The sequence below is a fragment of the Macaca thibetana genome, chromosome 8, assembly GCF_024542745.1.
Source record: "Macaca thibetana thibetana isolate TM-01 chromosome 8, ASM2454274v1, whole genome shotgun sequence".
Lineage (NCBI taxonomy): Eukaryota > Metazoa > Chordata > Mammalia > Primates > Cercopithecidae > Macaca > Macaca thibetana.
In genome coordinates, this window is record NC_065585.1 from 109,609,113 (window position 1) to 109,636,025 (window position 26,913).

The following is a 26,913-nucleotide window of genomic DNA, read 5'->3' on the forward strand; positions in this document are numbered from 1 at the left end:
TTCATTCTGCCCCAAAGATTTATACTTTGTAAAACATACCTATTTCATCCCCATACTGCAATCCCTCACAAAATCATATTATGATTTTAGAAACCACCTCTAGGTTTATTTCAAGTAAATCTTGGTCAAGAGAAGAGAAAGTCAATTGCAACCTCAATACTCAGAACTAGGAAGCAAAAGTGAATGTGTATTTAGCTCAGACAGGTAACTGGGTCAATCTGGGGACCTCAACATTCTTAAAGACAGAAGAACTCTAGTAACATATATATTCCCAGATAACTGCTAGCCTATGTGTGTTTCTAAGAATATATTGCTTTGAATTATTTTCCTTAATAATCTAAACTTTCCAAATAATTATATTCTAATTCATCTTATATGAGTATTATGGTGGATTTATTCTATTTGTTAATTGCCCCCATGAGACAGAAAGAGTAACAGCCTGATAAAAATGTTTGCGCAACATATTCAGTAATTACTTGACACATCATGATTGCTTTTAAATTAATATATATTAACATCTAATTACATGCTGGGTATTGCATTAGGCTGTAGGGAAAATTGATGCTCATGCAATAAGTCTTCATGGTCATGGAATGTGCGGTGCAGAACCTTTGTGACAGACAGCTTCGTGCTCAGATATAAGTGACTGGACTGAAAGGCGGCTGAGCTCCTGTCATCCTCAGCTTGTTGCTAGGCCCTGTCGTGTATTGATTATTGAAACATTTTCATTCCACATGCTCTGGGAAGCTGACCTGAGCTCAAATATTTCAGTTGTTTGGAAAGCAGAGGTGCTAGCAGGAGCTCAGCTGAGCAGGGAGAGAGAGCTGAGCCTCCAGGTGTTAGAGGAGCCGATTAAAGCAACAAGCCAAAAATGAAAGGATTAAACCTTCAATCACTTACTGCAATCACTTATAAGAGGCTAAAACCAGAGAAACCTGTACCAACTCCCCTTATTCCATCTTCCCCCAGAGAACAGCACACTGACAGTGGGTCAGATGAATCAACACAGACTACGGGGCTGTCTCACTGTTGAGGGAGCCCCAAACAGCTGCATGGACTCTGAGGTTGGGGGAGGAGGGCAAGGAGGGAGGGCTAGGAGTGGACATGGACTGAGTCTTCAAGTCTTCCCCTTCCTCCCCGCATAGGGAGGCCTCAGCAGAGGAGCCTGAAGAAGCCCCCTGCCTAAGGCCTCAAATTTTGTTCTTAAGTTAGCTTGGTGTAGTGGCATGCACCTGCCGTCCCAGCTATTCTGGAGACTGAGGCAAGAGGATCACCTGAGCCCAGGAGTTTGAGGCTACAGTGAGCCATGATGACAACACTACAATCCAGCCTGGGAAACCTCAGGAATGAAGGTGCCAGCAACAGGAATGCAAATAGGGAAGAGCATGACCTGCCAGAGGGGCCTGAGGGCTTGAGTGCAGCTCCCTGCAGAGACTGGAATACACTGGCTGTGCAAGGAGTCTGGTGTGGGAAGAGCAGCTTCTCCCAAGAGCCTGCCAGGGAAAACCTTTGTAATTGCTGATAGTCAAGCCTCAAGAAAGAAAATCACCACTGGTTTTTAACCAAGAGCCAAGCTCCTCAGGTGTCAGTATGATTGAAATCTTAATCATAGACATCTCTGTCTAATAATGAGAATCAATGATTTCTCCTAATTGTTCAAATCTTTCCGGAGATGGGGATGGGGGAAGCGGGAAAACTTTTGAGGGCTTCAGCACCTGGGAGAATTCCTATAAATCCCAACACTAGAATCTCTTTACACCTTGAAAACTTACCAGGATTCTTGTGCCTTCTACGAAGAGTTCTAAAGGAAGACAATACCTTAAACTGCTTTTCTAAATACCTTCATTGTAATCAATCAAGAAATCTGAAGCAATGCCCTTGGAATTGAAACTAGGATAAATAACTGAGGGGAGGGAAGAAACAGAGATAATTAAAATTAAATTAGCTGCCCAGGCACAGTGGCTCATGCCTATAATCCCAGCACTTTGAGAGGCTGAGCCAAGGCAGGAGGATTGCCTGAGCCCAAGAGTCGGAGACCAGCCTGGACAGCATAGTGAGACTCTGTCCCTACCAAAAATAAATAAATTTTTGTTTTTAAGTTAGCTGGGTGTTGTGGCATGTACCTGTGGTCCCAGCTACTCTGGAGGCTGAGGCGAGAGGATCACTTGAGCCCAGGAGTTTGAGGCTGTAGTGAGCTGTTATGACCCCACTGCAATCTAGCCTGGGAAACAGAGTGAGACCCTGTCTCAAAAAAATAAATAAATACATAAATTCGCCATAATTTTCCTAAGGCCAAGCTTTGGGAGAAAAATTATTATTTCTTCATAATTACCTTTTCCAATAGTTCAAGATTTTTATCCCAGCCTGCTGTTTTATTTTCATCACAATATTTTTCTCCAAGAAATGTACTCACAGCATGATTTCTTAAGACTCATGGTGTCTTCAAGCTCATATAACTGAAACCACTCATTTTTCAGGTGTTCTGTGGCATACCCCAACTCATACAGCCCAGTTACTGAAGGAAAGAGGCAGCCCCTCATTCTCCTGAACCCCCATCTGGGGCTCTTCCAACAGCACACAGGAGCTCTTCTCCACTGTTTCCTTTTTCAAATCTGTTGTGACTTAAAGTCTTAGAGGAGCTAAGCTTTAACTTCTTCAAAGAGTGTCATCTATGTCTAATAACAGAATGAGGTTTTCTGTTACTATCAGAGAGATCACTTTGAATTCCTACATCAAATCTTCGGTGTCCTTCAAAAAGCAAGTTGTTAATAGTCATATTAGGATAAAAGAAACATTTTCAGGGGAAGGAGAAGGTTCAAAAACCTGCATCAAAAATGCTTACTCCATAGATCAGTAATCCTGGGGTCTAATAATTAATATAGCCTACAAATGCTTAAATTTAACAAAGGAAATATCAACAGGTACATTCATTCTAGTTTTTATTGTATTGTGAAATTCAATAATAACTACTTTGAAATAATCTAAAAACGTGTAAATCATGGCACTTGCCTCCAGGAATTTATAAGCCAATAGAGAAAATACATATAAAAATATATGTAGTACAAGAGTAGAGTTTCCAAGATGCAAAAGGAGTCTCTTGACTAAGAAAATGGAGCCCTTAAATAATGAGTGAGGTCTGGACAGGAGACATGTTGATGGATGGGTCATTTCAGATAAAGGGTAGAAAGAATCTGGTAGCAGGAAATTACAGGCAATGTTTAACAAAAGATGAGTATCCTTGATGACTAAGTATAGGATACATAAAAGTACACAGTAGAAGGAAAGACTCCAGTTAATATTGAAGACACTTTGTAGAGGGTATTAAAGGCCAAGCTTTGGTGTTCTTTCCTTTTTACCTGATGTGGTGGTCACTGCAGGCTACACAAAGGGTACAATACATTCATGGAACCACTCATTCCATTTACAAGACCTTGCCTCAGTGGGGTGTGCATCCTGTGTGTAGTTTTGTTGCTTTATTGATTAGCTAGCAATTACCTCAGTATGTTTGGGTAGACAGGAATCAGAGAGTTGGCATCCTATCTTTTGGAGTCATTAGAAGTTGATTCTGGCTGGGCACTGTGGCTCACACCTACAATCCCAGCACTTTGGGAGACCGAGGCAGGTGGATTGCTTGAGACCAGGAGCTCAAGACCCTATCTCTATTTTTTAAAATGATCCTTTGATCCTTTCTATGGTTTCCAATTATAAATGTTCAGCAGCTTAGCTACCAGTGAAGTTGGCCATCCTTACCTGGCAGAAAAACTTTCAGAGTCAATAGATTGAGTTTCACTATTTAGTTGAGCTTCATTTTTATAACATTCCAAATAGTATTGTGGCTGTCACTTTCACAACTATAAACAATGAGAATATAATATTTCAAGCCCAGGATATCTACAATCTCAGTCTAGAGTATCAGAAGGGACTGTTCTCTGCCTGAGGACCTCTACGACTCTATCGAAAAGACAAGCTTTCCTGGACATTTCTGGGATCCCATCCTGCTTGGGATTTATCTCTTCTTCAGGGAGCTGACAGTCAGAGAATAATCACTTTTGTGGGTGGTGAAGGTCTGGTAAATACCCCAGTGTCTTATCACCAATTCTTTGCCATGTTCATGAAATCCATGAAATGACTCTGCTAAGCTATTGGCACCATGCATTCTCTCTGTAAGGAACCATAGGAAATTCACCCACATCTCATTCTCCCAGTATCAATCCCATCTCTACTTGAACATGGGCAGACTTTTGTCTTTCTTTAGATTTGGTCTTAGACTGTAAACCCCTGTGCTGGCCAAAAGATGATATAAGGTCTTCACCCATTACATGGTAATTCTAGTCATTTTCCTCCTCCCCAGTGGAGTGTTCTTACCTCTCCAGTATAGTGTGCTTCCAATGAAGCTAACATATATTTTTAAAAATGAAAACAAAAACAAAACAAACAAAAGATACTTCTGAGGGGAGCTAAGCAAATGATAGTTTATACCCTTGCTAAAGAAAGCATTGACCAACTCAAGTTCAACTAGCATAAAACTATTTAAGCTATATCTCCACAGAAAAAGCAGCATTTTCTACTATGTTCTAATTTGTTTTTAATCAAAGTACATTCCTCCTCATGAATATCTGCTTTCACCTGCTTAGTTATATATGATTTAACTTAAATGTTGGCAATTTCAGAATACCAGGTAGAATGCTTAAATTCTTCCTGCACCAACTGCATTACATATTAAATATCTCTCATATCAATTAGTATGGTCCCAAATACTGAGCAGATTAGAAGCAAAAGCTTACATTATTTCTGGATCCTAATCTAGAGGGAAGATCTTCTATTGATTCCTCTCCAAACTGATGCTAGAATAATCTAGCTAGTTATTTTCAACTCCAGGATACAAAGTAATAGCAGTTCTCTTTATGGTTATGTGATGTGAACTATTGACAAAATTACACTGTAATTACTATATAGAGTCAAGGAAATTACACAGCAATTGTCCTATAATTATTGGATTTTGTATCTGATTTATAAACTGCCATATGAATTATGTGGTAATTAATACTGGTTCTTCCTGGTGTAATTTAGTTATTATTCATTCATTTCTTTAGGAAATTCTGCATTCACAGAGATCAGTGTGTTTAAGCCATAACAATCAGTGTTTAAATCTCTAAGGCTTAGGAGTCTGACTCATGCATTCAATAATTCAAAAACTAGTGTAAAGCTATTTATGGTTTGATGAAATTAACCAAAGTGATCAAACATGGTTCTAATCCAAATTATAATATTTAGGAAACATACATGTTTTTCAATGTTTAGGAGGTGTGTGACACATACTTTATTTTTTTCCAAACTACTATCAGTTCCATGTCCGTTCCTACCAAGCTGATAAATGTAGAGTGTTACATACTAAAATGCCAATAAGTAAAAGGAAATCTGACCAAGCACTGCCCAAAATGTTTTCATACAGTTATTCTCAATCTTGGCCACATATTGTAGTCACCTGGAAACCTTTCAGTACTGATGTTTAGTACTCTGGATCCTAACCCCAGAGTTTCTGATTTAATTGGTCTGGGGTGGAGCTGGGTCACTGGAAGGTCTAAAAGTCCCCCGGGTGGCTACAATGTATAGCCTCGACCATTTTTATTTGCAACTCAGGTTGGGCACCACTGATTCTGAAGCATCATCGGAAATTAGACCTAAAGTTTGCTGGATGTTTGCAATTTCCAAAACTCTAAAGTTAATTTTTGCTCATATGTTTGGACAATAGAGTCAAGAATGCCAGTTTTCACACTCTTGGTAATGAAGCGTATGTGGCTTGCTCCACCTTGCTAAATGTGTTCTATCACCTACATTAACTTCATTATTCAAGTTTTTAAATTTTATCAAAGAACACAGGAACATACTTGAAAACGTAAAATAGTTCTATGAGGCTTATAATGGAAATCAATAGTTCCCTGCTTTACTTTGCCCCAGTGTGAAGTTATAATCCCTAGAGATAATCAATATTAACTTTTCTATTTCTAAACAACATGCTTATACTGCTATGTCTTGATTTTACAATTGATACCCCATCATTTGATTTTCTATCCATCCAACTCATCCCCCCGCTACGCACACACTTCAAATCCCTCTCCCAGCTTCCCAAAATACTTAAGCCACAAGTTGATTAAATCAATACTTAATGGTTATATAATTATGATGGTAAATATTTTTGACAGCTGAAACTTGTATATAATACAATTTGTAACTGTCTCAAGGAGGGGAATATTTAGTCAATATTCCATGTGCCTATCGATAAATTTTTCTGTTTTAAGCATGCTGTACATATTAATTTCACCCTCAAGACAACCCTATGTGGTAGCACTACCATTATTTCCACTTTGCAAAAATAAAAATAAAAGTGAGTTAAATGTATCTGCCTGGTTAGTAAGTAATGAAAACCAGGTATTCAGTGTTCTTGAAGCAGAGCTCTAAACCATCACCCAAGACAGTAAAATGAGTGATAAGCAGTCAGTCTTTTGTGCCCCTGCCTGGGACTGCTCCAGCCTGGAGCAGTTGCTTTCTCGCAGTCTACACAGTTATCTGCTCGGAACATCCCCAATCTCATAGGACTTCCTCTCATCCCTGTCCTTTGGATCTCTTCTTTCCTGAACCTCACACTCTTCCTCATGCCTGATCCTTGTTTATTAAAACACCTTCCATAGTAAATTCCCTATATAAGGGAAAGGGAGGTAAAGTTTTGGGGGCATGAATATGTAAAATGTCTTTCCTTTGCCTGCACAATTAATATATTTGGTCAGTGTATTTTCTCTTGTGGCTGAAACAAATTACCACAGACGTAGTGTCTTAAAATCTACATTTATTGGACAGTTCTTGAGATCAGACTCTAAAATATGTCTGCAAGGCTAAGTTCCTTCTGGACGATCCAGGGAGAATTCATTTCCTTGCCCATTTTTGAGAATGCTTTGAGAAAGCACCTACATTCTTTGGCTTATGGCCCTTTCCTCTATCAACCCATTTCTAGTCCTCTTCTCCAGAGTTTGGAATTTTCGTTTGGAAACCATTCATATTGTCAACAAAAGTTCCCTGAAAAGAAATTTGGAGGAAAGAGATTTTATTCCAGTAAATAATTTGCAAACAGGAGTTCTACACATTCTTCATGTAAAACCAAAGTGAGTTCCAGAGAACAAAGGGAAGGCTCAGGTTTTACAGCAAAAGTTCCCACCCAGGTTCCTAATCAGGTCCATTTATGCAAATGAAGAATTCAAACTTGTTTAGGTCTGATTGGTCAATATAGCTGAGCCCTGGTTGGTTGGTACAGCTGAGCTCTGAAAGTTCTAAAGATAAAAAGTTTCTGGTTTTCAGGGAACTCAGAGTATGTGTGTGATCCCTAGTCAGCAAATGACCACTTGGTTCTATTTTAAATTTAGGATCCCCAGTTATTCACTTAGGATCAATCTTGAAGAACTTGAAGAACTGGTTCTTTCAGATACACATTTTCTCACAGTCCTCAGAATTTTGAAGACATTGATTTACTGTGTTTTTACCATCCTGGGCTGCCCTGGAGGAGCATAGGGCCAATACGTTTCCTTATTTTGTAAATGTGACCTGATTTTTCACCTCTCAATGTAACTTTCAGAAACTTTAAGCTACAATGAATGTCTGGGTACAAGACTTTTACATTAATTATAATGAGTACTTAGCTCTTAATATATGAAAACTCATGCTTTTAATTGCAATTATAACAAAAATTGGCAAGTGGGACCCAGTTAAACTAAAGAGCTTCTGCACAACAAAAGAAATTATCAACAACAACCTACAGAATGGGAGAAAATATTTGCAAACTGTGCATCTGACAGAGGTCTAATATCCAGAATCTATAAAGACATAAAACAATTGAACAAACAAAAAAACAAATAACCCCATCAATAAATGGGCAAAAAACATGAACACTTCTCAAAAGAAGACATACAAGTAGCCAAAAAACATGAAAAAATGCTCCACATCACTAAGCATCAAAGAAATGCAAATCAAAACCATGAGATGCCATCTCACGAGAGTCAGAATAGCTATTATTAAAAAGTCAAAAAGCAACAGATGCTGGTGAGGCTGTGGAGAAAAGGGAACATTTATGCATTGTTGGTAGGAATGTAAATTAGTTCAGCCACGACGGAATGCAGTTTTGAGATTTCTCAAAGAACTAAGAGTTGAACTACCATTCAACCCAGCAATCCCATTACTGGGTATATACCCAAAGGAAAATAAATTGTTCTACCAAAAGGACACATGCACTTGTCTGTTCATTGCAGAGCTATTCACAATAGCAAAGACATTTGTGTCCATCAACTGTGGACTGAATAAAGAAAATGTGATATATATATATACACATATAGGTATATAATATGGAACACTACACAGCCATAAAGAAGGACAATATCATGTCCTTTGCAACAACATGGATGAAGTTAGAGGCAACCATCATTAGTGAATTAATGCAGAAACAGAAAACCAAATACCACATGTTCTTACTTATAAGTGGGAGCTAAACAGTGGGTATTCATGGACATAAAGATGGCAACAATAGACACTGGACCTCCCAGAGAGGGGAAGGAGAGAAGGGAACGAGGGTTGAAAAACTAACCGTTGGGTACTAAGCTCAGTACCTGAGTGAAGGGATCAATCATACCTCCAACCTCAGATTCATACAATATACTCAGGTAATAAACCGGCACATGTATCCCCTCAATCTAAAATAAAAGTTGAAATTATTGAATAACAAAACCAAGAGAAAATGCATGCTTTTCCATTCTGAAAAGTTTTATTAAATTATTTCCCTGATGTCTCCTCCCATTGCCTCTTTTATTTCATTCTAAAATTCTCAAATTAAGAGTCAGGGCTCTTAAATTGAGTCTCCTCTCCAGTTTTACACCCTTTTGTCATTTCATTCTTTCTGGGAGATTTCTTCAACTTTAGCTTCCGACTTTTCACCTGATCTTCTTCTCATTTCTGCTGTATATTTTTGCATTCAGAGAGTTCTGCCCGGTTCTCTCATGTTGCTTTTTGTTTATTTGTTGTTGTTGGCTTTTGTTGTTGGTTTTTATTATTCTGGCTTTTGATAAGGCTATCTTATTGTTTTATGGATACAATATCTGCTTTTGTATAATAAGCATATGGATTATAGTTATTTTGTTGTTTTGTGTGTTTTGTTTTACTTTTAAATTTTCTATTGCTCTCTGTATTGTTTTGTATTGTCAAATTTGCTTTTTTATATCATGATCCCAGAAGGCAGCTCAAACTCGAGTCATTACCTCTGCATCCCAGCCTGTCAGATGAGGATGAAGAAGTAAAAGAACAAATCCTACAAACACTTCCCTTAAATGATATACACCTCTTCCATTTACTTTCCATTGTTCAGACTTAATAACATGATGGCCCCTAGTTGTAAATAAGGCTAAGAAATACACTTTTTTTTTTTTTTTTTTTTTGAGATGGAGTCTCACTCTGTTGCCTAGGCTGGAGTGCAATGATGCAATCTTGGCTTACTGCAACCTCTGCCTCCCAGGTTCAAGCAATTCTCCTACCTCAGCCTCCTGAGTAGCTGGGATTACAAGCGCATGCCATCACACCCAGCTAATTTTTGTATTTTTTGTAGAGACAGGTTTCACCATGTTGGCCAGGCTGGTCTTGAACTCCTGACCTCAAGTGATCCACCCACCTCAGCCTCCCAAAGTGCTCAGGTTACAGGCGTGAGCCACCATGCCTGGCCACAAACTTTATTTTATAAGGCCATGTGCCCAGTTGAAAACTGGGGGTCTAGTTGTATTGTAGATGGGTAGGGTAAGGGAAAAACGAAAACCAGATAATTGGGAACAACCAGTAAGTAGTCTCCGCCTCAACTTTTATTAACTAATGTGAATTATTCCTCCAAAACCCAACTTCCACAGTAATACTGTAACTGATAGATAGGCTACTTGATAGCCTATCTACGCCAACTCCACCTTAAAGTATTCACTGATGATCGTATTGATGATTCTGAGCCTGTGAACAACTTCAGTTTGCAAAGATTCAATTTGTTTATGATACTGAACTTACTAAGGCAAGAACATAGACAAGAAGGGTTTTGTTTTGGGAAGAATGATTCAACAGGAAGGGCCTTCTATTTAACCCACCATAAACATTAGAGATGATGTAGCCCGCAAGTTATTGAATAGGGATTTAAACTTTGCAGAAATGGATTTTTCTCGCAGATAAAACTCTAGCAGTATATAGTCCAAGATGTAAGGATGACTTCATAACAATATTATGAACCTAGGGACCTATTAATCCGAATTTTTTTCCCAGCAGCTGTCAGGAATCTTCATTTTCACAAGTTACTTTAATAAGTAATTGTGAAGAGGCTGGTCTCCGGAAGAGTGAGAATGAGAAAAGGAAGGCAGCGCATAACTGGAGCTATTACAAAGATGCTAATATACAAGAATTTGATTCATCGTCTTCAGATTTGTTTCTCTAAGAATGTAGAAACACTTTTGTTTGGCCTATGTGTTTATTTATTTCTCAGGAAAATACCAGCACAGCCTTGAGAGAGCAAGTACAAACAAGTTACATTGCCCCTAGGGTGCCATTTACCCTCTGCTAAAGCACTGGTCTCCAGACCACACTTTAAGAAACACTGCCTTAAAATAAAAGTATAGTCATTTAACCTAATCTCATTGAGAACTCTGGCCAGGCACAGTAATTCACGTCTGTAATCCCAGCACTTTGGGAGGCCAAGGAAGATGGATCACCTCAGGTCAGGAGTTCAAGACCAGTCTGGCCCACATGGTGAAACCAAGTCACTACTAAAAACACAAAATTAGCCAGTCGTGGTGGTGGGCACCTGTAATCCGAGCCATTTGGGAGGCTGAGGCAGGAGAATCACTTGAACCTGGGAGACAGAGGCTACAGTGAGCTGAGAGCACACTACTGCACCCCAGACTGGGCAACACAATGAGACTCTATCTCAAAAAGAAAGAAAGAAAGAAAACTCTCTTTAAACAATCTCACCATTGACACTACTGGATTACTGATTTCTTAATTTACTGTGGGCGGTGGAGTCCCAGGATGGAGGTGAGAGAGTGTCAAGTGACAAGAAGGGGGAAGAGGTAATACTGTAATTTAAAAATTTTTTGTGAGCACAAAGAAGAGTCCTTCAGCTAATTATTTAAAAATAAAGCCATTAAGTTCTCCTTTATATTCCTTCCCTGCAATGCTAGGGATCATTAAACCCCAAGGAACTTTTGACACAACAATGCACCAAGCAGCCACATCTGTTTTCATCCCATTTGTGTTCCCATCACTTTCTGGGGAGGAAGAAAGCTGTCTAACCTGATGTCTCTGAATGGGGCATTCAGCAAATGGTATTTTGCTTCACATAAGTGATTTCTTCCTAAGAAATCATCCCTGTTATAACAGCAAGACAATTAGAGGAGCAGTGAGAAGGATTTGATTAATACTGCTTCTGATTTTTCCTATTTAACCAGAATGTGGATATTTATGCCAGAACAGTAAAGAAGTTTAGATCCCAAATGGGTGCACAGACACAGTGGTGGTATCTTTTTTTTAAATTATTTTTTCACAGATAGGGTGATGGAGTCTTGCTATGTTGCCCAGATTGGAATGCAGTGACTATTCACAGGCGTGGTAATAGCTTACCACAGCCTTGAACTCCTGGGCTCAAGCAATTCTCCTGCCTCAGCCTCCTGAGTAGCTAGGACTACAGGCATGTACCACCATGCCCAGCTTTTGATATCTTTTAATATGTATGGTAGTGTATGTGTGTGTACATTTTAATTGCTTACTATAAATCAAAAGTAATCGGATATATATTTATACATAGTTTCCTCACTATTTTGCAGATCTGGGGAAAGTGTTTATCAGAAGAGGATTAATTTTGTTTCATTGCAAGTGGGCATTACATGCATACCCAGAAAGAAGTTATTCGGACAACAGCAGTAACCTATAGACTTCCCTACTACTCAGCTTCAGTGCCCTCAATGCCAGAATCACGGCCATAGAACCTCAGCTTGGAGAACTCCTTAGCACTCACACAAGTTAGAATGTATTAAATAAGGCTAAGCATTACTTGCCAAACATAATTCTAATTGTGAATATCCTTTACCATACAATCTTTTCCTATTCATTGGGAAATATATTTTTGATGTTCTGTGTGGTTAAAAAAGCAATACAGACTATCATAAGACATTCCATAGGCAAGTTGGTATCAAAAGATTATTTGCTTTTATAATATCCCTTTTTTCTCTGTGGCTTCAGTATTACATATTTAATTTGCAAAGAATTTCAAGCAATATAAAGAAAAAATACAAAAAAACCCTAGGAATGAATTCACTGGAACACCCATGTTTTTATTAATCTGATTCTTAATTATGAGCCAATGCATAGGCACCACATGTAGATTGTTTTAATGATTAGGTCTTGAACTTGGAAGTTAACATGTTTCTACCACCTGTGCTGTTTAGTACATCACCACCCACTGAGAACCATTTCCATTTAACTCGCTTTCCCTGATCATGTCCCTGATCTTTCTCTCTCAACCCATATGTGCGTATGTACACACATGCACACACATACACACACCACATCTCCTCTAGTTTCCCAATTATGCATTTTCTCCCACCCAGTCTCTGTAATCTCTTACCACCTGTAATTCTACAATACATGCACATCGACCCCTGAACATAGAACAGATAGATTCTGGGTAGGCCTTATGGAAAGCAGTCCCATTTCTGGATAATCATATCTTACTGTATATGCACAGGGATATTTACAGTTTTACACATAGTAATTTGTTGTGGAATATCACAATTATTGTCAAACAGATGCAAAAAATGAAATACACAAACTACAAGATCCTGGCTTGTTTTAATTATCTATCATTGTGCAACAATCATCCCAACACTTGCTTTTTAAAAAGTGACTTAATTTTCATGATCCTGTAAGTTGACGGGGTAGTTCTTCTGGCACTCTCTCTAGGGACTACTCATGTTGCTGCATTCAGCTGACAGGACGACTGTCAGGCTCAGCTGAGATAACGGGGATGGTGCAGTTTCCCTCTTGTGACCTTTCATTCTGGGTGTTGACATGGCAACAGCTCACGGTGACATTCCAAGAGGGAAGCCCCAATAGGGGAATGTTTAACAAGTCCCTATTGGCCACATTTGTGATGTTCCGTTAACCAAAGCAAGTCAGTGACCAAGGCCAGAGTCAAGGTGGGAGAGGAATATATAAGTGCTCGGATATTGGAAGGTGTGACTTACTGGAAGTCATTACTCTAACAACTTTCCATATGGCCCAATATCATACAGTCGTCCAAAGCTATCGGACATCGACTCTTCATATGAAGGATGAGGTATCTGAATACAAACAATCTAAAAACATTTCTTTGTATGTGTGTTCTAGGGAATGATTTACCTTGAAGACAGGCTCAATAAATGAAAAACATCCCTGGGTTATTCAAAACAATTGATAGCCTCTTTAACACAAGACATGCATACTTCTTACCATGAACAAGAATGAGAGAGAACAGGAGAAATGTGACTGAGTCACTTCAGGGTGGATTCCTTTCTCTTTTCAGCAGACATTTCCTGTGCACGTGTGTTTCTATGACCATGCATCAACAAGTCCAACTCAGTATAGACTGGTATTAGATTAGCAAGTGTCTTGCTTTAATTTTTTTCTCTATATCCAGTGTCCTTACCCTGGAGTGTAGAACAAATTGTTATTGAGAAGGAGAACCTCTGAGAACAAGAAAAACAGGCTAATGAAGCTCCAGTTTCTCAGGAAAGAGGAAACTAACCCTGAGAGAATCAAGTAATCTAGTGGTATCTGGGGGAGCTCTTGAAGAAGCAGGTGGGCATCTTATTAGATGATGTCTGCCTGAGGTATTCCTCAAGAGGTGTGTGTAAATTGCTTTGCACTTCTTGGTCCCTTTTGGTTGTTCCCTGAGGACCAAGGGAAGTTCCATGGTCTCACAAGTTACTTGAATTTTATTCAAAAAAATAAACCTCATAAATGGAACCAAACACCTTCATTTTTATGCACATGTGGACATTCCTTATAAAATTTTTAGTACTAACCCCAGGAGGGGAAGTTTTCCTTGACTAAATTTTTGAGGTTACCTCATTAACAGGCTCCCTGCCATGACCTTCTCTGCAACTCATACAGAACACTGCTGTAGTTGTTCTGTAAAACCAAAACCCTACAGCTCTAGAGAGGGGACACCAAGGAAAACTGCCATGAATATATTTCAGTTGAAAGTTCAGGAAACTGCCGGAAGGACCAAAACTTTCCTGCCTGCCAAATCTCAGATCCCAAACACAAACCGCTAGAGCCAGGAGTTTGGTCTTAAAATCTGTTTTAACGGATTGGGCGATCTAATCTTATAACTAGATCCTATTCACTATTAATTATTAAAATAAAGTTAGACTCCTTTAGGGGCATAAATGCCTTCTATGGTATGAGACTAAATCTCTGTATCAATAAGAAAACCAGATTGGAATGGAAAATTCTCAGGTGGTCCAGACCACCAAGGATAGCTTTGTTGGGCTTTGAGGTTTGGCATTATAGGAACTAAGGTGAATCAATCCAGCCAAATATTTTAGCCCTCCAATACCAGTTATGGTGTATGGAGCCAAAGCTAGATAATGCCCTGAATGAAATCTAATCTATCCTTAAGCCTCATAATATTTACATATTGGAGTCCTTGCTGTCCATCCAAGCCTATCCCAGCCATGCCAAAGTATAGCTTCTAAAGACCTGAAAGCTCTCATACAATCTGGGCCCAGAAACAGCAACAAGCTCAGGCCATAGGTCTCCATTCTTACTTCCTACTCACTTGTAAATGCACTGTAATCTGGCTTCTGCCCTTATCACTTCTCCTTGGCAGCTCTCCCTAAATGAATTACAAAATTCGAAGATGGTCTTCATCTTCTTTGAGCTCTCAGTTGATCATTGTTCTCTTTTTCTTTTGGTTTTATAATCTGTTTTTTAATTAGCATATAATTTTTGTATTTGGTAACACAGAATATCATCTACCTCCCACTTCTTTTGTCTCAGTCTCCCTCTGATGCTCCTTTTCTGCAGAGCCCAACAGGAAGCCAGTCAACAAAAAACACCTGGGAATTGCAAAGTCCCAGCCCCAGCATCAGAAAGCAAAGCATAAAAGAATGAACTTGGAGGTGAGGCACATTAGCTTAATAACCCATAAAAAAGGCAAATTTGTGTTATGTTGGGCTTTTTAAGTATCTATTTGGTAGATATCACAGATATAACAATCTAGGCCAAGAATTTTCCTTGTGAATAATAGTGGACTTAAGTTTGTTTATAATCATAAAAATTCATACTTAATTCTTGTGTCTTGTCAGTTTTGACAAGTTCTATTTTTCAAAATATTAACTACTTATTTTAAAATATTTATTTATAACCTTATAATATCTTCATATTATTTTTAATGACTCTCAAATATGTAGCAATGTCCTTTTTTTCATTCTTAACATTATCAGTTTTCTATTTTTTTCTTTTTATCCTTAATCGGTCTTCCCAGAATTATATTGATTTATTGATGTTTTCAAGGAAGCAATTTATTCATTTGATTCTGATGGTACACTCTTTTGTATGATTTGGCTAATTTTATTAATTCCTGCCTTTATCTTTATTTTACTTTCTATGGGCTTAATTTATTGTTTTTTCTAACTTCTTGACATGAGGACATACATCGTTTGTTTTTAGCTTTTCTATATACATACATACATACATACATACAAGCTATATACCTCCCTTAAACAGAATTTTAGCTATACCGCACACATTTTTATCTCTTACATATTCATCCTCTGTCAATTCAGAATATTTTCTCATTTTTATTGTGATTCTTGTTTGATCCAGGAATTACTTAAATGTTTACTTTATAATTTGAAAATATTTGAGACTTTTTCACTTATATTTTGCTGTTGATGTCTAGCTTAATTTTTGCAGTTCTGTGTGTAACTGAAAAAAATTGAAAATAGAAAAAATATTGTTGTGCAGTGTTCTACAATGTAAATTAAGCCAGTGTAATAATAATCTGTTAAATTTCACAGCTTTACTGACATTTTGTTTTTCTACTTGGTTTATCAGTTATTGAGGGAAGTGTATTAAAATTTCCTACTGTCTCCTATAGTTATAAATTTATCCTTTTAGTTCTATCAATTTTTGCTTAATTTATCTTACCATATATATTATTACTGATACAAGTTTATAATTATTACACATTTCTAGTGGAATGCTTCCTTTATTATCATGAAATGTTCCACTTTATATCTAGTAATGCTTTCAGCCTTACTGTTGTTTTTTCCAAGATAATATATCATTTTTCTCCGTCTGTTTTATGATCTCGTCTTTTGTTTTCAGCAGTTTCCGTGTGGTGTGTGTATGACTACCTGTGATTTTCTTTGCATTTATCCTGCTTGTATTTGTTGCTTGATGTCTTTAATTTTTGAGAAATTTAAGGCTGTTCTCTCTTCAAAGATTGCTTCTGACTGATTTCTTTCTTTTTCTGGGACTTTACATGTATGTTAGAAGTTTTCACCTTGTCCCATATACCTCTTATGTCTTTTCTGTATTTTCTTTCTTTTATCTCTCCTACTTTTCAGTTGTCAACCTTTCAGCCATTGCTTTTGATGTGGCAAATGCTTTGAGGGGAGCATTAATATCATGTGCGATTCCTCTCTCAGGGCTTTCCTCCTATCTAGGATCTAGGGTTTACAAGTCCTTAATGTCTCAATGGCTCTCCACGATTTTCAAACTGATTAATTTTAATTTTTTCTGACTTTTCCAGTTCTTGGCAGGAGGGTTAGATGAAACAACATAGTTTGTCATTACTTGCAGCAGAATTCTCACAGTACTATTGTGTTCTATTTTCGTTATTTTTCAGATTTAAGTATTTTGAGTTTTCATCAAAATTTTTCTATGACATATAAGTTGTTTAGAAAAGTATTTCTCAAAAATATAGAAATTAAGTCCATATGTATATGGTCAACTGACATCAACAAGAGTACTAAGACCATTGAAAGGGGAAAGAAAAGTCTTCTCGACAAATGCTACTAGGACGAGTGAATATCCACAACAAAAGAATGAAATGACATAAGTTGTTTACAAGAGTGTTTCTCAAAAATATAGAAATTAAGTCCATATGTATATGGTCAACTGACATCAACAAGAGTACTAAGACCATTGAAAGGGGAAAGAAAAATCTTCTCAACAAATGCTACTAGGACGAGTGAATATCCACAACAAAAGAATGAAATTAGACTCTTACTGCATACCGTATACAAAAATTAGCTCAAAATGGATCAAAGACCTAAATATTAAGAGCTAAAACTATAAAACTCTCATAAATCTTCCAAAAAAAAGTATAAATCTTCATACAGATTTGGCAATGGATTCTTAGATCTATGACACAAAAAGCATAAGCAACAAAAGAAAAAAAATGAATTGGACTTCATTAAAATTAAACACTTTTATGTATCAAAGGATGCCATCAAAAGAATGAAAAGACAACCCACAGTATGGGAAAAATATTTGCAAATCATATATCTGTTAAGAGTTTAGCATCCAGAATATTTAAAGAACTCTTACAACTTATCAGCAAAAAGACAACCGAATTAAAAAATGGACAAAGATCTTGAATAGATATTTTTCCAAAGAAAATATACTCACAATGGGCTGGGAGCAGTGGCTCATGGCTGTAATCCCAGCACTTTGGGAGGCTGAGACGGGTGGATCACGAGGTCAGGAGTTCAAGACCAGCCTGGCCAAGATGCTGAAACCCCATCTCTACTAAAAACACAAAAATTAGCCAGGTATGTGCCTGTAATCCCAGCTACTTGGGAGGCTGAGGCAAGAGAATTGTTTGAACCCAGAGGCAGAGGTTGCAGTGAGCTGAGATCATGCCACTGCACTATAGCCTGGGTGACAGAGCAAGACTCCGTCCCAAAAAATAAAATAAAAATAAAAAATAAAATAATGAAAATATACTAATGATCAATAAGCACATGAAAAAAATTATTCCCATCATTAGACATTAGAAAAATTCAAATCAAAATCACAATGACATAGCAAATACTACTTCGTACCCACTAGGATGATTATATTTTTAATGTAAAATAATATTGACAAGGATGTGGAGAAATTGGAACCTACATACATCACTGGTGGGAACGTAAAATGGTGCAGTCACTTCAAAAAAAAAAAAATGTGGTGGCTTCTCAAAAAGTTAAACATAGAATTATCATGTGACCCAGCAATTCTGCTCTTAGGTATTTGCCTAAAAGAAATGAAAACATATGTTCACATTAAAACTGAATATATGACTGTTCATAGCAGCAGTATTTGTAATTGCTAAAAAGTAGAAACAACTAAAATGTTCATCAACTGATGAATTGATAAATAAAATATTGCATAGTCATACAACGGAATATTATTCTGCAACAAAAGAACAAATTACTGATACATGCTAGTACCTGGATCAACCTTGAAAACATTATGCTAAGAGATAGAAGCCAGGCACAAAAGACCACACCTGGCATAATTCCATTCATGTGAATGTCCAGAATAGAAAAACCCATAGAGACAGAAAGTAGACTAGTGGCTTCCAGGGACTGCGGTTGGAGTGGAATGGAGAATACTTGTTAATGGCTATGGAGTCTCTTTGGTGGAGGTAATGAAAATGCTCTGTAATTAGATATTGATGAAGGCTGTGCAACTGCGAATGTATTGTAAGTCATTAAATTATACACTTTAGCATGGTTGAAATGAATTTTATGGTATGTTAGTTTTACCTCAAAAACAAAAAAAAATTTAATAAATATATGGATTGAATTTTTGCTATAAATTAAAAAAAACTGTGATCAGAGAATGTGGTCTCTAGAATATTAAATCATTGAAATTTGCTGAGCCTTGCTTTGTGGTTTAATATATGGTCAATTTTTATAAATATTTCATGTGTGCTTAGCAAGAATGCATGCTTTCTCATTATTGCAAGCAGAGTTCTATATATGTCCAATGTATAAAGCATGTTAATTTTGTCATTGATGTATTTTATTTCTACACTAATAATTTGTTTCTTGGATCTATTAATAAGGGGAAAGATGTCAAAATTTCCTATTTGGGTGGTGTATTTGTTAATTTCTCCCTAAAGTTCTATCAAGTTTTGCTTCATATGTTATTGACTAGATTATTAGTTAGAAGCAAGTTTAGAACTATTATATTATCCTAATAAATTAAACTTTTAATCATTATGTAATAAACACCATTATACTTCTCATACTTTTTACCCAAAAGTCAGTTTTTCACTAAACTCAGTTTCAGTTAACGTTGGTTTGGATTTGCCTATATTTTTTCTTTCCTTTATTTTCAACCTGATCATGGTTTATATGCTTTAGGTTGTCTTTAAAAGATTAGATGGCTGCATTTATTTTTGTTCTTAATCTAATTTGACAAACTGCATTTTAATCATCAAACTTGTTTTCTTTTTAATTTACTGTGATCACAGATATATTTGGACTCGGTTTTATCTCACTTTTTGCTTTTGATTTTTTCTCTCTTTTTGTTCTCTTCACTTTCTTTGTATAGATTTTTCTTGTTTGAATAACTCTTTATTCCACATTTTTCTCTACCTGTTTGGAAATTATGCACTCTATTTCTATTGGTTTAACAGTCACCTTTGAAATTTAGCATCTACGTGTAACAAACCTAAAATTAGGAGTTTTTCTCTCTTATCCATTCAAGAATTCTTAGAACATTTTAAGTTTGATCACCTCAATTCTGGCTTATATACTATTGCTCCTCAGTATTTTAATTGTGTCTTTATTAGCCACAACAAGTTATTCATTATCATTATATAGACATTGCTCACTTATCTACATTTAAGAATTTATTTGCTCACAATTTTATTCTGCATCTTAGGCCTTTTCAAAGCAATTTTACTTCCTCCTGAAGTACATGTTTCAGAAGTTTCTTTTGTGCAGATCTATTAGTGATTAACACTCAGTATGTAGTCAATATATAATTACGTGAAAATTCCTGTATATTTCTCCAATTTTTGAGATAGAGACAATTCTAGACCAATATTTTCTCTCTGAATTTAATATATATTTTATTAACATATGCAATTATTCTGACTTCCATTTTTTCAGGTTTTCAAAGGCCTATTCTAAGTCTTTTGGAGGGGAAAGAAGGTTATAATTTGTCTTTTCTACATGGCTACATCTTAGATCTCTTTGTCACTGATGTTCTGCAGTTGCTCAACCTTATAACTAGGGGTAGATTTCTTTTCACTTTATTCTTCTTGGTAAACATTATCCTGCTTATGAGCCCTCAGAAATAATACCACACATCTACAGCCATCTGATCTTTGACAAACCTCAGAAAAACAAGAAATGGGGGAAGGATTCCCTATTTAATAAATGGTGCTGGGAAAATTGGCTAGCCATAAGTAGAAAGCTGAAACTGGATCCTTGCCTTACTCCTTATATGAAAATTAATTCAAGATGGATTAGAGACTTAAATGTTAGACCTCATACCATAAAAACCCTAGAAGAAAACCTAGGTAATACCATTCAGGACATAGGCATGGGTAAGGACTTCATGTCTAAAACACCAAAAGCAACGGCAACAAAAGCCAAAATTGACAAATGGGATCTCATTAAACTAAAGAGCTTCTGCACAGCAAAAGAAACTACCATCAGAGTGAACAGGCAACCTACAGAATGGGAGAAAATTTTTGCAATCTACTCATCTGACAAAGGGCTAATATTCAGAACCTACAAAGAACTCAAACAAATTTACAAGAAAAAAACAAACAACCCCATCAAAAAGTGGGCAAAGGATATGAACAGACACTTCTCAAAAGAAGACATTCATACAGCCAACAGACACATGAAAAAATGCTCGTCATCTCTGGCCATCAGAGAAATGCAAATCAAAACCACAATGAGATACCATCTCACACCAGTTAGAATGGCAATCATTAAAAAGTCAGGAAACAACAGGTGCTGGAGAGGATGTGGAGAAATAGGAACACTTTTACACTGTTGGTGGGATTGTAAACTAGTTCAGCCATTGTGGAAAACATTATGGTGATTCCTCAATGATCTAGAACTAGAAATACCATATGACCCAGCCATCACATTACTGGGTATATACCCAAAGGATTATAAATCATGCTGCTATAAAGACACATGCACACGTATGTTTATTGCAGCACTATTCACAATAGCAAAGACTTGGAATCGACCCAAATGTCCATCAGTGACAGACTGGATTAAGAAAATGTGGCACATATACACCATGGAATACTATGCAGCCATAAAAAAGGATGAGTTCGTGTCCTTTGTAGGGACATGGATGCAGCTGGAAACCATCATTCTCAGCAAACTATCGCAAGAACAGAAAACCAAACACCACATGTTCTCACTCATAGGTGGGAATTGAACAGTGAGATCACTTGGACATGGGAAGGGGAACATCACACACCGGCCCCTATTATGGGGAAGGGGGAGGGGGGAGGGACGGCATTGGGAGTTATAACTGATGTAAATGATGAGTTGATGGGTGCTGACGAGTTGATGGGTGCAGCACACCAACATGGCACATGTATACATATGTAACAAACCTGCACATTGTACACATGTACCCTAGAACTTAAAGTATAATAAAAAAAAAAATAGGCAAAAAAAAAATTATCCTGTTTGTATCTGTGGTTTATATAGTATTGGTTCCAGAAAATTCTCAAATTTATGCTTTCAAATATTGTCTCTCCTTCAACATTTTTATTTTTTCTTCCTAGGGCTTCAAACGGAAGTATGTTAGGCATTCTCATTCTCTTCTCCATATCTATTAACCTCTCTCACATTTTCCATTTCAGCTTTCTGTGTGACATTCTGAAAGTCTTCAGCTCTTTCAGTTCACTAATTCTTTTAGTAGAATTAGTAGATCACTCAGCCACATCTACTCTGTTGTTTGGTCCATCCCTTAAGGTTTTTTTTTTAATTGATTATTATACTTTATTTTAAATTTTTATCTGCTTCTTTTTACAACTATATGATTACTTGTATATAATGTCATGTTTGTCTTTTTTTTTTGCATTAAAAAAATTCTTTAAACATTCATGCATAGAGTGGAAGACAAAATAATGCTTCCACCGCCAATGATGTCCTCATTCAAATCCCCCAGAAATTTTAAATATGCTACCTTACATGGCAAAAGAGACTTTGTAGATGTCACTAAGGATCTTGAAATTGGAGACTATCCTGTATCATCTGGTATTATCTATATTTATATTCCAATATAATCATGAGGGTTCTTATAAGAAGGTAAGAAAGCAAATTCAGAATAAAGAAATGTGACAAGGGAGTCAGAAGTTTTAGTCATACATTTAGAAAATGGAGGAGGGAGCCATAAACCAAGAAAAGTAAGTAGATTTTAGAAGCTAGAAGAGGCAAAGAAATATATTTTCCTCTAAGTATATCCCATATAATATCTTAATTTTAGACTTCTGAAGTCTAGAACTGTAAGAGAATATTGCAGTAATATCTTATAGCAGCAACAGAAAGCTAATATGTATAGTTATCTCACAGCCACATATAATAGTTTTATTATCTAAAATCCTTGAGGAATTAAATCTGTTGTTTCTCTCCCTCAAGATGATTTCTGAGCTCATGACAATTGTTTATTCAGGATTCTCTAGAGAAACACAACCAATGGGATACAATGGGGCATATCTGTGTCTGTGAACACACACACACACACATAAGGAATGTTATTATAGAAACTGGTTCACACAGTTTCTGCATTAGTCTGTTTTCACACTGCTATAAAGAACTGCCTGAGACTGGGTAATTTAAAAGGAAAGAGGTTTAATTGACTCACAGTTCTGCATGACTGGGAAGGCTACAGGAAACTTAAAATCATGGCAGAAGGCAAAGGAGAAGTAAGTACATTATTCACAAGGTGCCAGGAGAGAGAGAGAGAAGGGGAAGTTCTAGATACTTATCAAACAACCAGATCTCACGAAAACATACTCACTATCATGAGAATAGCATGGAGGAAAACCGCCCCCTTGATCCAATCACCTCTCACCAGCTCCCTCCCTTGACAGGTGGGGATTACAATTCAGATTACAATTCAAGATGAGATTTGGGTAGGGACACAGCCAAAACATATTAGTTACAGATGCCAGAAAGTTCTACAATCTGCTGACTGCAAATTGAGAACCAGGAAAGCTAGTAGTGTAATTCAGTCCAAGTCTGAAGGCCTGAAAATCAGGAGGCCAGTGGTGTAGATCCCAATCTATGTCTGAAAGCCCAAGAACCAGGAGCACTGGTGTCCAAGGGCAGGAGAAGATGGATTTCTCAGCTCAAGCCAATAAAAAATTTGCCCTTCCTCCACCTTTTTTGTTCTATTTGGGCTCCTAAAAGTTTGGATGATTCCTGCTCACATTAGTGAATGCAGATCTTCTTTACTTAGTCTACTGATTGACATGTCAATCTCTTCTGGAGATATCCTCACAGATGTATCCAGATAAAATGTTTTACCAACTACCTGGGTATCTTTTAGACCAGTCAAGTTGGGCTAAGGGGATTAACAATTACAATTACAATGGTTGATTTTAACTTGTGGAAAACCTGGAGTCTCCATTGAGAATATAATTTCTCTGGATAGTATTTCATTTTGCTTCTGCTAAATCCAAGGGTTCTACCTTTCTGAGATCATTCCAGTTCATTCCCAATTTCATGGGTTACATCTGGAAGTCTTGAGTTCCATTCCCTTATTTTGTCACCTGCCTGAAGAACTTTTTCTACAAGCATAAGGATACATTAACATTTCTCAGGGAAACATATTTACAAAGAAAAGCTATACACGTTGTGTAAAAGCCCTGCGGGAGATCTTTTTAAATGTGTTCATTGTTCACCGTTTTCCTTTCAGCTTGCATTGTTTTCTTCTTTTTCTTTTCTTTGAACCTTTAAGATTTCCTCACTTTATGAGAGTCCAACTATGGAACAAAACTTTTTTAATGAAAACTCTTATCTTTTTTAATTTGAAGGTGCACTCTCGCAAAAAATATCTAATATGTCGAAATTACTGAAGCATAAGTTTCTACACCATCCTTCACAACATTTCCTTGACTTTCAAGACACAACACCTTCCTGGCTCTCCTTCTGCCTCTCTAGCCACTCTGACTGTACCTACTTTTCAAATTTATTCTTCTTTGTCTGGTAAAGAAGTTTTGGAATGTCTCAAGGATTTGTCATAGAGGATCTCATTTCTCCCAATATTCTTTTTCATAAATGATCTCATCCACTCAGCTACATCACATTTTCCCTCTTCCATGGAGATTAATATCTAGTATCAGTCTGTCAGGCAAAAAAGGCAAATAGTCAAAAGTACCCAAGAAAATATTTCAGGAATTGCTACACTTGAGACAGACATGCCACTCGCAAACAATTCAACACAGACTATTTTCTACAGAGGATTTGAAAGATTGCTGATTTCTTAGTTTATCTCCTGAAAGAGTTGGCTATGAGTGTTATAGGATAAAGCATTTAGAATAGGAATTAGACATTACATAATTAAAAGAGGGACTTATGTGAATTCTGGAAGTGGGTAATTGGAGGATTAAAAAAGAGTTATTGGCCAGGCATGGTGGCTCACACCCATAATCCTAGCACTTTGGGAGGCCGAGGCGGGAGGGTCATTTGAGGTCAGGAGTTTGAAACCAGCCTGGCCAACATGGTGAAACCCTGTCTCTACTAAAAATACAAAAATTAGCCAGGCATGGTGGCAGGTGCCTATAATCCCAGCTACTCGGGAGGCTGAGGCAAGAGAATCACTTGAACCCAGGAGGCAGAGGGTGAAGTGAGCCGAGATCACGCCATTGCACTCCAACCTGGGCGATAGAGTGAGACTCCATCGAAAAAAAAAGTTATTAATTAGTTCCCCTTAAGCGATGGCATTTGTGAGAAAGAGCCTCCAAGGAAATCCAAGAAACCAAATAAGTTAAGCTGCTAAAGTGACAGCAAAGGGGAGCTTGCCTCTGTGGGCCCACGACCCACAGAGAAAAGAATTCTGGAAAAAATAATTTCCAGGTTAATCAAATTGACAATAGAACAATTCAACACAACTTAGAACAGATTCAAATTTAGATTTCAGTTGAGAGATTACATATGAATGTCTTTCTCCTCCATTTGACATAAACATCATAAAAACAAGGACTATTTATTCATTATTTCAACAACTATTTATTGAGTAGCTACTGTGATCCAAGTGCTTTTCTGAGCAGAGTACACAGCAGTGAAGAAAAGAGATAAAAAGTTCTTATTCTCGCATTAGTGGGTTGGAGTTGGGCAATGGACAAAATAATAATGTAATATACATATACAGTAAGCCTTCACTTGTGGTCATCAATAGGTTCTTGGAACTTGCAATATAATATCATAAAACGTATCATAAAAATACCATAAAATGTAACCAACTTTCTTTCAACAACATTATAATGATACAACTTTGTACAGAACATTGAACAAAATGATGTTATTCCAGGCCCTCCTGGGTATCATTTTCAAAGCATGACCAAAACACCTACAGCTTCTATGCCCTAAACGTATCTCATGTCTTCTGGCCATGGGCTTTACATAAGCTCAAATCAAACTGACACTTATCCCACAGGATGCTAGATATTCCACGGTTTAAATTCCAGTTTCAAGACATTTCCTATATGAAAGACTGTAAAAGTGTGGCACCCGAGAATTTAAATGACAATATTTGGCAGAATTTTATAACTTCATTTTCTATAAATTCGAAGGACTAATGAGCCCCCTTATCAGTAGAAAACGTGAGTTTTCCCAGTCTGGTGAGAGAACTGTCTGGCCATGCCTTGCTCAAATACCCTAAAACAACATTGCCTGTGTGGCAGCTACCAACAAATGGATGGCAATTTTCCTTGTTATCTACTCCTATCATATGTATGTTCCAGTTAGCTGAAACACAGACTCAGTGTGGTCTACACAAAATAATATTAAGATACTAGAAATTCCTGGACATGATAAAGAGGGAACAAATGTACAGAAATGGATTTATCACAAGTGACTCGCTTACCCATCCTAGTAGGGCCAGCAGGCTCTCCTTTCATCACAGTTTTTTTTCCCCATAGGTTATTGGGGTACAGGTGGTGTTTCATTACATGAGTAAGTTCTTTAGTGGTGATCTGTGAGATTTTGGTCCACCCATCACCCAAGCAGTATCCACTCCACCCTATTTGTATTCTTTTATCCCTCGCCCCCTCCCTTCCTTCACGCCAAGTCCCCAGATTCCCTTGTACCATTCATGTGTATCATATATATATCATATATACATATATATGTGTATATATATATAATAGAGTTTCTTTATCCAGTTGTTGATTGACGGGCATTTGGGTTGGTTCCATGCTTCTAGAGCATTGGGCAGTGAGTCCCTTTTGCTCAGTAATACAAAGTAATACAACCAGACCTTTCAGAATTATTGCAGTTGTGAATTGTGCTGCTACAAACATGCATGTGCAAGTATCTTTTTTGTATAATGACTTATTTTCCTCTGTGTAGATACCCAATAGTTGGAATTGCTAGATCAAATGGTAGTTCTACTTTTAGTTCTTTAAGAATCTCCACACTGTTTCCCATAGTTGCTATACTAGTTTACATTCTGTCCAGCAGTGTAGAAGTGTTCCCTGATCACTGCATCAATGCTAACATCTACTGTTTTTTGACTTTTTTATTATGGCCATTCTTGCAGGAGTAAGGTTGTATCATACTGGTTTTGATTTCAATTTCCCTGATCATTAGTGATGTTCAGCATTTT